Genomic DNA, 13,554 nt, shown 5'->3' on the forward strand with positions numbered 1-13,554 from the left:
GTGTGAAAGGGCCATGGGTTGTTATATTGTTTACCTTAACAGAAATCTTATTCGCAGCCAGACTTCTATTTCAGCATGAAATAAACTCCTTTTGGTCTTCGGCCTTAGGAATTATCCAAATGTATATTATAGACTGTATATTTCTGGGCATTGTGTCCCAGAGACTCCTGTCCAATTCAGGCAAGAATATTTCATTTTAAGTACACTCAGTGTTCACTAACTCATAGGCAAGTCTGCCTCACGTTTCCATTTCAGTCGGTCTCACGTAGAGTTCATCTGTATGTTGCATTTCTGGTGAGAGATGGAAAAATATAATTTGAAATCACATACAGGTTATCAAAACTATGGATAGTTTTCCCGTCAAATAAATAGACACTAGAGTAAAACGGCACTCTTGAATCCAGGAACAGATTGATATGTCCCTGTAGCTAATGAGGTGAGGGAGGGACTGGGCGGAGGGGAAGAAGCAATGGCCTTGGGGCTAGAAAGTCTGCTGCCATGTTCTTCTCTTACATTACTGCCTGTGACCTTGACACGTATCAGGAATCATTTCGTCTTTGAGAGCGTCAGGGTTTTAATTTGCAAGACGGAGAGGATATTATCTTCCCAGCCTATTTTACGTGCTTGCTTTAAGTTATGAGATAAAATGCAAGAAAGTGCGTTATGAAACGCTTTAAACCAACGTGTTATAATTAACTTAGGATTCTTAGTCAGGGAGTCATGAACCAAAGGTAAAAAGGCACAAACACTCATGCCATTCACTTGGTAGATGCGAGGACCCTATAAAGGAAGTGTAAGAAGGAGGGGCACCAGAACCTTTCACCCCAAGTATCCCATTTGCTCATTTCTTAGTGTTAAGGGGTTGGGGACTCCCCTTCCTTAAAACTTTGGTGGTTGATTCCTTCGGGCGTTCTAACCTCAGAAATAAAAACAACACGCTTGTCTCTGGTTTAACTAGTCCTTTAAGATGAAGAAAATAGACAGACGTCACTGGAGGGGTTTTTAAAACAGGGAGAGAAGACATCCCAGATACAGACAGAAATCATGTGATGCAGATCATATAATTTCTCCCGAGCTGGATTTAATTAGAAATTGCTGGAACGATTTGGCATGCAAACAGCTGCTGTCAGATGGACCCAGCAATTCCCAGCCTTGGAACAGCTGTCTGTAGTTTTGCTTTCTCTTTCCAACTAGACCTATGCAGAAAACCTGTTATGTTCTGGCAGGGGTTTGGAGCTATTCTCATGAGCTAATCAGATCAGCTTAGATAGTACATGAAAAAGATTTGCATAATTTATATCTAAACAATTCTTTATCTTTTGTTGTTGTTGTTGTTGAAGCTTTCTCAGAGTATTTTCAGTGTGAGCTTATGAAATTGTTTTAGAGGGAAAATATTTTGAAACCCCGTGGAAGCTCTAGCAGGGTGGCAGGGGATTCTGGTACACTCTGAGCAGGTACTGTTTGTGTCCTTAATCTTATACGTGAGCTGGAGGCACTCTTCAGCTCAGACATTTGAATGTACTACCAGTTATAAGCAAGTGGAGGGCCAAAGGGTCTTTGAATTTTATTTTGAAAAATTAGGGGCCTTGAGAGATGCTGCTTCTTCCCCTGGCCAGCCACCATGCAAATAGGTTCTGGTGGTCAGAAGAAAATGGTGAATATTCATGTGTGGTCCAGCCCTCTACCCGGGGAAACATTCATTCCAAACGCATGCTTCCCTGGTGACCAATAGTCTTATATAGTCATACACAAGGGAGTGCAAGATGTGTGTGTGTGTGTGTGTGTGTGTGTGTGTGTGTGTGTGTGTGTGTATGAGAGAGAGAGAGAGAGAAAGCTGTTCTAAAGAGTTCTTGGGGATTTGAATCTGCTTTGGGAGTCATTCTGATACAACTCTCCTCCCCACACCCTACCCCCACCCCTACTCAAAGCATCTCTAATTCTAGACAAAAGTGTTCAAAATCAACCATTTTTCAGCACTCTAGGATCTGATCAAAAGCATGCAGCAACATGAGAAGGGTTTATTCATGGAGACTACTGACTCTTGGTTGAGAACTGCGTGAGTCTGTGGCCTCATCCCCAGGGGCTGTTGCTAATCCCCAGCTCTGTCCATGGTAGTTCATCCAGGGCAGGCAGGGCAGCTGTAAAGCCCATCAGCCTAACTGTCCCTTCAGAACGGAGTTTACTTGACTTAGAGCATCATCAGTTACAAGGACAACTTGGTGGCAAGTCACCAGGGAGAGCCAGCAGCAAGAATATTTGGGGCAAGCAATATTGGGGCAGACCAGTCAGGGATTTAGCAGGAATTTTCAGGATGTGAGGCAGCCTTGGGAGTTTGCTAAGCTTTGCTGTATCCCCGGTGGACTGGGGGCTGTGTGCATGCACAGCAGAGATGCAAGCAGCCACCCATCCTGGCAGGTGAAGGCTGGATACAGACGCAGAGGAGGTGGGAGAGCCAGTCATGGACCACCTCACCGAATGGTCTTGTATACACTAAGAATTAAGACTAAATACAGCAGGTTGTTTGCAGATTTGATAGTAAAATAAATGATTGTTGTTATTTTAAGCTTCTAAATCTAGGGGTGATATTTGCTGCAACAATAGGTAACTGGAATAGGATGACTCCAAGTTTCTAAATTTGAGTAACTAGCTCTCTTACTCACTTACATAACTGATGTTTTCTGGCAACTTGGCATCATGGTGGGAAGGACGATTGTGGGCATCTGATGGAATATGTTTGGGATGTATAATCTTTTTTGCAAAGAAATGCGCTGTAGGGTGTAAGGACAGAAGTCCCCTTGCTCGGATGTGTGAAACCTGAGTTCAGGGGCTTGGCATTTCATCCTTGAGGACTCTGAAGTGTTAATGCTGAGACAGACACAGAGGCCATTCATTTAAGCCATTGCAACAGTGCTTCCTCTGATGCACATTTGACTCACTGGGGGATTTCAAAAAGTATTAATGACTATGTGCTGCTTCCATATCCCGAATACTCTGATGACATTGATTTTGGATGACACTTGGATATTACCATTTTTTAAAAAGTTTCCCAGGTGGTTATAAAGCGCATTGCATGCGTGCAAACCTCTAGGTTAGACGTACAGCAGCACCCAAAATTCAACTCTTAAAGAGAGGATTCTAAAATGGAAAAAAAGAGGAAATAAGGATTAACCAATGAAGGTAAAATAAAAGTGGTTTGGACCCTTGGAAGAGTTAGGGAATCCACCCCACAGGCAAGACAGCAGGGCCTAGCATGCATTTGCATAGTTCAAGTTGGCTCTTTCAAAGAGACTTCTGGTGGTCATTGGGATAACTCCCCATAATCCAGTTATCTTCCCCTGGACTCTTAAAGATTGAATTTCTGGCCTGTCATACTTAAGCAGGGTCATGAGACCCACATTGGCCACGGAGATGTGGATTGGAGTATGCACTAGCAGATTCAAGGTTCTCCAAATATTTTTTCTCTCTGGCACAGAAGGAAGCAAGGTTTGAAATGTGGCTTTTCCGTCACCATGGATCACTGAGAAATTATGCGAAACAGAACACTACTGCCAATCCTTGATGGAAATATTGGATGAGGGAGAAATAAATCTATTTTTGCTTTGGGCCACTAAGATTTTGAATTGTTTGTTACTGCAGCATAACCCATCATTTCCTGACTAACACGAAGTCTGAGCAAGATGAGCATCCATCTCTCTGCAAAGGGTTAGAACATCTACACTTCTGAAGCCAAATTTTGTCCAGGAATCCTTTAGGAGAAACAAGAGGACAGAGAATAGAATTTTCAGCTCATGCTTTATGGATTAAAGCAATATGCTTTGACTTCAAGTCAGAGAACTAAATATTTTATTTAGAAACCAGTATTTGGAAAGCAGGCAGCTTTCCCTTAAGAGTGAATTGGATATGATGCCAAGTTCACACTCATGGAATTAATTGACTGCTCTAGTTTCAACATAAGGTATCAAAGCTTCCATATTATTGACCCATGTAAAACAAACCTTACTGCATGGGCTGCGGTTTTCAAGAAAGCTTCTATTAAATGAACTACTCAATATAAGTTTACTGGGGTGGGGTGGCGGGGGGATGGAAAAACACACATGTGCTTAGAATAGCCCTTTTTATGCTTCTTTCTTCTAATTTTATACCCAAAGGCTTTTAAAGAACTTTTTGGTATTCAGAAGTCAACATTAGTGTGGCAGAATTTACTTTTAATCACAGACTTCTTCTCCAAGCTGGAGCGCAGGAGAAACTAGTTCTTTTAAAAATAGTCTACACTCAGAAATCCCATGATGTGTGCATTTTGATCAATTTACTGAACTTTTGATGGTCCTCTTTGCCACGTAAGTCCTTAAGGTCACCTTCAGCCACAGCCTGCTTCCTGTAAGCCTTTTATTTCTTATGAACTTTATAGATTTTTCTTATGTCCATTTCCTGTGCAGCTCTTTCCTGGGGTCCGCTCCTTTCAGAACTGTCTTTGGAGAAGACTCACATTCCTGAGAGCAGAATATTTGTGGTATTAACCTCTGCATTTCTCACCTAGAATTTCCTTTTCCCCTCTTTACATTAAGGAAAAAAAAAAAAAACGATTAGGCCTATAGACAAGGCTGAGTGCAAGAAAGACCCATGATCTCTGACATTTAATGGTTGGGGCATGGTATTCAGACAAAATATTTGACCAGGAGCAGGAGGAAAATGGAGCTTCCTTCTAAATTTGCAAAACTACAAAAGATGCCCCTGGTCGGAGGAAGGAAGAAAGGAGTGTTTTAAAATCTGGTGTATTAATAGAAGATTTGAGCTATAATAAAGCAAATGGTTTAGGAGACAATGGCCATTGAGAAGACACACCATACCATGGGGGAAGGTCACACCATACCATGGGGGACCACATAGGGTCAGTCAGGATGCAGAGGGAGTGTGGAGAAGTGGGGTAAAAACATTTATTGTGGTTTCCTGGAGAAAGCGGGTAAGGTAGGGCAAACAGGATTAGGATTGGCTAGTTTAAATCATATTCTGGACTCTGGGCCATAGGAGCTGTCCCTGGTTGACTGGTACCTGGCCCTGGGGTGGTTAGGGCAGCTGTATTCCCCAGAGGGGAAGGTCAGCATCTCCACATCAGGAAGTGGACATATTTGAAAAGACGCCATCCCCAAGCATGGCAGAGAGGTGGCGGAAAGTCCCAGCCCCTAGATCTGCTTACCTACAAAGGCCAAATGATGGGCATTTCTGAGGACACTTATATAATTTAGTGATCAAGCCCCTGTCCCATTCTCCTACACCAAAGCATGTAAGGCCTCTAGGAACTTTGAGATGACCTGGGGTTTGGGGAGTGACTTACCGGGGTGGCTACATATGGCTGCCAGGACACATTTGAGAGTTCTTATAGGATAAACAGCATAAGCCAGGATCATCCCAGGCAAACCAGAATTTACAGTTACCCAGCATTAACCCTAAGGAAATTGGATTCGTTTCCTGCCATTCCGCTGAAGGGAGGTTCAAAATGAAACTACGCTGAGCCATGGAAAATAAAGTCTCTGAACTGGGACTCGACCTGCTATATACATTGCGTCTCTTGTAAGGGTTTTATAGCTGATCCCCAAGAAGAAATATTTGTTGGGGTGGACGGGAAAAGCTGTCCAGGAAATTTGAAACTGTATCAATTGTTGCATGTAGTTCTCCCAGCCAGGTCTGCGCTTCTCCTCTGTAGCCAGTGTCTGTTCATCCGTCATGCCTGAGTGTGGAGAGTCATCCAACTCCTTTATCATCCAGTCCCTGCAGTTCCCTGGGGGAATATGTGTTTCTAGCTTTACCTGAAGCTAGAATTAGGCAGAACGGAGCCACTCGGGAGTCCCCAGGCCCTCCCAGATAGGACAGGCAGCATCACTGTGTGAAGACGACTTCTGTTCTCCCTGTCCGTCAATGCTGCTTAGCAGCGGATTCATGCTCCAGGGCTCTTTAAATCCTTTTCCTTGAGGAGAGACATTTCAGCACCAGGTGCAAATAATGAGTTTATCACCAGGCAGATGATAACATAATATATTTTGTTTGCATGTGTGTATTTTGAAGACTTTTAAGGCGTCCGGTCTGTAAGAGCAAACAGATGGCAAATTAAATGTGGACACCGGTGTCTCCTCATCATCAGACGTGGTAATCACATTTTCCTCAGCAGATAATCTCACTTGTCACTCCCAGGACACCTCTTTGGGTAGGAAACAAATACTTCTAATTAGTAGTTGCTTGATGTAAGAAAGCATATTTTCATGGGTTTTTTTTAATGCTTTAAGTTTATCTAAAAGAGACACCTACATTTTGTACTTAAAAAAATCTAAGATATGATACAAAAGAAATTAATTGGTTGACAAGCTAAGGGATTTTTTTTGAGCCTAGCTTTTATTCTCATTTCTTCCTAAAGCAGTGAGTGATGAGATCTCCAATAATGTTTTTGTAGATCTTTTTTCTAAATCCTCGTTTTTACCAGCAAAATATCCTCTATCTTCTATTGTTTCTTTTGATAAAGACGATGTATTGATAACATTCTTGGGAGATTGGTGAGTGTCTACTACAGCTGACATTAATAGACTGGATTTTTCAATTATTACTATGCTTTTAGATATATTCCATTTTGCAATTCCTCATGGACACAATTTTTGACTAGCACCAAATCTACAGAATTTGCATAATGTAAGCCTGTGTCTTTAAAACTCTTAACAATCTTGAGGATTTTCAATATCTGTTGCAAAGATCCTAAGAAGGGAATAATGTCAAAAATTTTGTATATATTTGTTGAATGGTGAGATTTATGGAAAGGTTGGGTGTATTTTTTTAAGATATCAATGGGATGTACAAAATCTGAATATTCACTATGATGTCTCATGAAGTACTAAGACCATAAACCAAGTATAACATTATTTTCTGAGTCTGACAACGTAATTGGTACCAGGAGTAGTATCAGGAAACAGACCCTCAAAATGTGTTTCTGGGATTGGGTAACCATTAATATTGAATGAGGGCTTGAATAACCCTGTTGCAGAGGCAAGGGGAGGGGGACCAGCACCCTGGTAACCTACGGCGTGCAATAGCATCATGGTGATTCACATCCCCAGTGGTAACACGGGATGAAGTGCATGTGTAGGGCAGGACACTGGGAGAGCCAGTGTCTGTAACATTTGGTCACTAGGGCAACCCTAGGAATTACAAAGGTTGTAGCCTCACCTGGTGTGATAGGAGGCATATGGTTCCATGCCTCTTCACTAACCTCTCCCTCTGTTTTGTGTCAGTTTCAGCCTATCAATCAGTAGTGATGCTATTGGCTAAGAATGCCTGGGGTGCTCACCTGGGCCAGTCTACTTGTTGAGAGTCGAACACACATTTCCAGGAAGAGAACCAATGTTGCATCTAGATTGGCCCTTGTGGTTTTTATTATGATTGCAAGATGCACCAAAGCAACAACCACCAAAACAACAATTTTGAAAATAAATTATTACTCACAATCCTGGAGGATACATGGCATATCCAAAGGTCACACAGTGAAGTTGCAGGTAGAGAGAAAGAGAGTGCAGACTAGGGGCTCTGCTATGGGTGGGGAGCCCGTGGTTACATAGGTTCACTATTGGCAAATTTAAAACATAAGAGCAGCAATTAAGGTATGAGAAGGGAGAGAGGGGGGGTCACTCAAGTAGTCAGTTACCTAGATTACCCAAGGCTTTCTAAAAGGGGAACATCATGGGGCAACTCGTTTCTTATTGAATTGTTTTACTAGTAGCTCTGTCATATAATGGGCAATATGTCTCTGAAATGGATTCTCTGCGATCAAAAGCTTAATTATATTATATACTTGTATTATAATCAAAAAGTTTAATGTCAGGCACTTATACTATACTCTCCCACTGGGATAGACTGTATTTCCTATCCCCATGACTTTAGGCTTGGCCATGTGTCTTGCTTTGGCTAATGGAATGCAAGCAAATGAATGTGATGTTAATAGAGGTATTAAATCAGTAGTTCATGATAATACATAAATAATATAATGATAAATGTTATATTTTATTGTATATTTTTATAAATAAGTATATATTATTAAATAAATGGATAAATAAACAAACTTACTTCTGTGCCCACAAGATTGCTATTAGAAGAGATTTTCCTGCTAGTTACTGATCTTCAGCCTGGTTTTCAGAATGAGACAAGTGGGACAGATATGAAACTGACCTGAGGCCAAATCCAGCTGAACATCAGCGCAAAGCAAAGCTGCTTCAGTCAATCCTCAGGCCTTGAACCAAGAAAAGTAAACCCTGTGTAGCAAGCCATTAAGATTGGGCGTAGGTTGTTACACAGCATTAGACAACTGACTATAACAACTGGCTTATACTACATATGAACAAATGTTCACTTAAGAACATGCATGGACAGCCAGCAGGCTCCAATGCCAGCTTTTAAGTTGTCCCTTATCTCCTACAGACACAGGGCAGGTATGATGAAGATCAAGCTGTGGGCCTGATTGTAAGGGTTTCAGAGATGTAGGACCAATTAAATGTCTCAAATAGCTTCTTACTCTAAAGTTGAAACTCACATGAAGATGGGCTCCGAGAGGTAGAAATGATGATGCGTGCTGCCTGCCAGAAACTTCTTGCTGAGACCATCACAGCCTGCGCGTCCTGTTCTGTCTCTCTTCTGTGTTCCAGAAACTGCCTCGTTCATTAAACTTTCTCTACAGAACAATACATTCTTTTCATCACATCCAGTCTCTCTCTCTCTCTCCCTCTCTCTCTCTCTCTCTCTCTCTCTCTCTCTCTCTCTCTCCTTGGCCAGGATTTTGGCTACACGAGACTGATAGGAGGTACTGGACCACAAGTATCTGCAGTCAGTGAAATTCTCATTGCAAATCCGAAGCTGTTAAAGGTCCTGATTGTGAGCTCCTTAAGCGGAGGGGCTGTGCCTCAGTCCATCTCAGTTCCTGTGTCAGTACCCGCAACTCACAGGAGCTCAGTCAGTGTTGAAGCTTTGTTCCCAAAGGGAAGAGCAGTTTGACACCTGCTGTGTTTTTCAAATATAGAGTTAAGAAAAGAGATACAGCATTTGTGTGGCATCAAAGTTTAAGATAAGTCCCTGCAAGGGTTAAATATTTGCTATGAAAATAAATTAAATAAATAAATAAATAAATAAATAAATAAATAAATAAATAAATAAAATAAGTAAGTAAGTAAGTAAATAAATAAATAAATATTTGCTATGAAAAAGGTTACCAGTGGGGAGGGGGGTGGGAAGGGACAGACTGGGAGTTCAAGATTTGTAGATACTGACAGGTATATACAGAATAGATAAACAAGTTTATCCTGCATAGCACAGGGAAATATATATAAGATCTTGTAGTAGCTCACTGTGAAAAAGAATATGAAAATGAATATATGTATATTCATGTATAACTGAAAAATTGTGCTGTACACCAGAAATTGACACAACACTTTGTAAATTGGCTATAACTCAATAACTCAATAAATAAATAAATAAATAATTCTATGAAAAACTCCAGACTTGACTGAGACCCTGCACTACTGGGTGCCTCCACTCCCCACCTCACCTGAAGCCCTGATGTAGATGCTGGTGCTCTCCTGGGCTGCTGGTGCCTCAGGGTTTGGAGGACAGCTCTGCTCTCTCACTTCCCATCACCACTTCCAAACCATTATATTTCCACTCTCCTTCTGACTTGCTGACTATTCAATCTGTCCAGAGGAGTAGGAGACAGCCTGGAAAGCTAGGTGGAGTCAGACCATGAATGGCCTTGTGAGCCATCCTGTGGAAGGAGGAATTTACTCCGCAGGGAGCTATTGAAAAATCTTGGATGGATGACAGTTAGACTTATTGTGGTCATATCATTTCACAACACATATGAATATCGAATCATGTTGTACACCTGAAACTAATACAAGGTTCTATGTCAGTTGTGCCTTAAAAAAATCTTATCAGAAGGTCTAAGAAAAGGAAAATTGTGACCAGTAGTATGACATGGTCAGATCTGCACTTTGGAAAGATAAATCTGGCAGTGTGTGAGGGTGGAGTTGGAGGGGGTTAACACAGCGTGGAGAGCAGTTAGAATGGTATTAAAACCATCAAGTGCAGCCTCTAATGTAGTCCTGAAGGTGGAGAAGGATGATGGATTCAAAAGACATTTAGGTGATTCAACACCTACTGTTCATTCTGTTGCGCCTTAAAGGCTCTTTCCATGTTCGCTGACACCCCAGCCTCCCATCCGTGGCACTCATGAGGGCCGAGGTTGGGGGAGGTGTCTGAGTGGAAGACCACATTGAAACCAGAATTCTCATTTTCCATAACTGCCATCTGCCCAACCACCCATTCTCACACACCTTCTGTTTGACATCCTCTTCCGTCATGGTGCATTCTCTAATAACTTACGTGAGCAAAAGTCGCTGTTTACCCAACTTTCTGCTATTCAGCCCTTTTCTTTATGAACTGTCCGTTGGCACTCAGGAAAAGGAAAGTGTGTTTGGGGTTAAAGTCACAAAATAGCAAACACAAATAATTCCCCCTTAACTAATGAATAGTGAGACATGTATAAGAGATTTTCTCAAAAACTGCTTTCTCAATTTAAACATTAAATGCAATATACCGAGAAAATAATGGAAAACTAATAATTCACCTCGGTTACATTATCTCACATATGATCAACAGTGTGGAAATTGCTCTGGTTCATAAATAGCCTCCATATGGTGTCAGAGTATTCATCCCATCTCACAATCTGCAAATAATTTGCTCCAATGATGCCAACTTTTGAATGTATTAAATGTGAGAAGTTTACCCAAACACATAGAGCTTATGCACTTTTTTGAGGTAATGCTCATGATTTGTTTAATATTGTAGAAACTCATGTACAGACTTATCCAAAATTACATTTTAGGTAAAAAAATAAAAAGAAGGTTGTTTAACAGAACTGACTGTGGTCCTAATTCACATTTTATAGCTCCTTGACACCGTTGTAGCAGTAATGAGAGAAGCATGTATTTAAAAGCCAAGGTAAGGGATGACTTTTAGTCAGAGAGGGTCATCCTAATAGGTCCTACTGAAGATTATGAGTGCCTTGTGGGAAATTAGGAGAAAACCAGGCTTCTATCTGGGTGAATAAAATCTCCATATGGCTTCAAGAAGTGTGCGCGTATGTGTGTTTTTAAAGTAGCTTGCTCTTTCCCACGATCATAGGAAGAAGATCATGCTCTAAGAATTTCAGTTTACAACAGCCATGCAGCTGTGATTCTCTTAAAAAAAATCAATAGCTTTGTGTGTATGTGTATATATATATATATGTGTGTATATATGTATATATATGTGTATATATTTATATATATGTATATGAGAAAATACGTCAGGGACGAATACAATTACATGAAACAACTCAAAGAATAACAGAATAATAATAATAACAGAATAACAGAAGTTTGGTGACTTCTCTACAATTTACTTTCAAGAGTTATGAAAGCCTTCCATGTAAAAAATATCCTTTTCTCTTCCTTGTCATACTCTGTGTGAAGGGGATGGACCACAGAAAGTCCCCATTCTTCCTCTGTGCTCTCTTCACTGTTTTATTGTCCAGGCACTTATTCCACATCACCTACAAGGACCAGCCGTGACTCTCTAATGATGGTATAGAATCCACGAGAGACACACATCCTTGTGGCAGAGCTGAGACTTGGATGAGGCAAATGGGGTACTAGCCTTGGGTGCTGCAGAGGATTGACTAATGGCTCCAAAAAGATATATTCCATGCCCCAACCCTGGAACCTGCGACTGTGATCTTATTTGCATAAAGGTCTTTGCAAGTATAATTAGGAATCCCGAGATGAGCTTCCACCCTAACTCCAACAACAGGTGTCCTTGTTAGAGAACAGCTGAGGGCAATTTAACAGAGAGACACAGGGGAAAAGGCCAGAAAGAGAGGTTGGAGTTATGCAGCCACAAGCCAAGGAATGTCTAGAGCCACCAGAAACTGGAGGAGGCAAGAAGGAGTCTCTCCTAAAGTTTCAGAGGAAGTGTGGCCCTGGTGACACCGTGATTTCAGACTTCTGGCCCCCAGGACAGTGAGAGACTAGGTTCCACTGTTTTAAGCTGCCCAGTGTGTGGTAATTTTTTACAACAGCCGCAGGAAGCTAACAGCCACAAAAATGTAAGAGGGTGCCAGAAATCAAAATAATCAATATAAACAATATTTTGTAATCAAAATAAGTAATATTTTGATGTAATATTTTAAAAAATCAAAATCAATACAGAAGAAGACAACTCATGATGAACAAGTATTAACAATTTAAAGATAATACTTGTCAGGTCATGGCAGGGATGGGCATGTGGGTATAACCTGAGTAGGCTGAATCTGGTTGGTTAATAAATTGGTGCCATTTAAACAGAATTTTTAAAAATTGTTAATGCATATTTGTAATAGAGGCCACACCTTCCATGGGAGAAAACTGGAGCTGCCCTTAATTTCTTTTCTGTGGTGCAGACTGATTCAGCCCTGGTCCCTAGGTTGTGCAACTCTCTGAAGTGAACTGGATCTACAGTAGAGACGAAGAATGCTTCCTTTCAATCTCCTGTTCTCTGAGAAGGGTTTGCTGGGTATTATATTCTCTCTCTGGCTACATTTCTTTAAGGGTTAGGGCTCCAGCAACCCCCCGCCTGGCTGCCTCTAAATCTAGCTTTAGTTACATCTGTATTACCTTCTGTTTTAAGTTGGGAGCGTCAGAAACCAACTGCATCTCAATGAAGGACCGAACTTCAGTGGAAAACAGCCGTCTGTGCTCTCCTCTCATCTTCCATTTGGGTCGTGAATCTGTCTTCCTGGTCCTCCTAGAGCACCATGAGGTCTCGCTAAGAGATGACAGAGAGTGAGTGGCTGTGGGCGTCTGCTGTCCAGCAGTGTGGGACATTCTTACCATCAGAGCAAAGCATCATACCCACTGGTTAGAGGAATCCCTCCCATCTGGGCTCTCCCTTCTCCAGACCACATGCTCTCTGAAGGAAAGAACTAGTGCTCTGGGAGTGGGGTTTTCACACTCCTCACAAGCTGCTGACTTTGAGAGGAGCTGGATAAAGTCTTTACAGGAGTGGAACTGTCTAGTGACAACCCCTCAAATGCCTGCAGGCATGTAAGGAGGCAGGAGGAAGGAAGGTCTGCATGGGCGGCTCTGGAATGAAATTTAGGTGACCTGATTTCTCCCAAGGAGTCTTCCCACAGCTACACGTTGTTTCCTTTGGTTACTCAGATCAATTTGAAGATTTCCATGGCTGCTTTCTAGGTACAGTGGAAACAGGAGACAGATCCTGAACGGGCTCTATAATTTGTACCCACTTAGTCAGGTCACAGGTGGGAATCAGGAATACACAGGTGTCCTCCTTCGCATTCCAATAATCAGTGGCTATAACGTACCAGCTTTTTGTATAATGTAGCTACCAGGAATGATTTTCACTAGAGATTTGACATCAGTTTTTTTTTTTTTTTTTATGTATGACACACACATTTCAATGCCTGAGGGTGTCTCCTACCAATACCTATGCAGA

Source organism: Camelus ferus, chromosome 3 (genome assembly GCF_009834535.1).
Source record: "Camelus ferus isolate YT-003-E chromosome 3, BCGSAC_Cfer_1.0, whole genome shotgun sequence".
In the NCBI taxonomy this organism is placed as follows: domain Eukaryota; kingdom Metazoa; phylum Chordata; class Mammalia; order Artiodactyla; family Camelidae; genus Camelus; species Camelus ferus.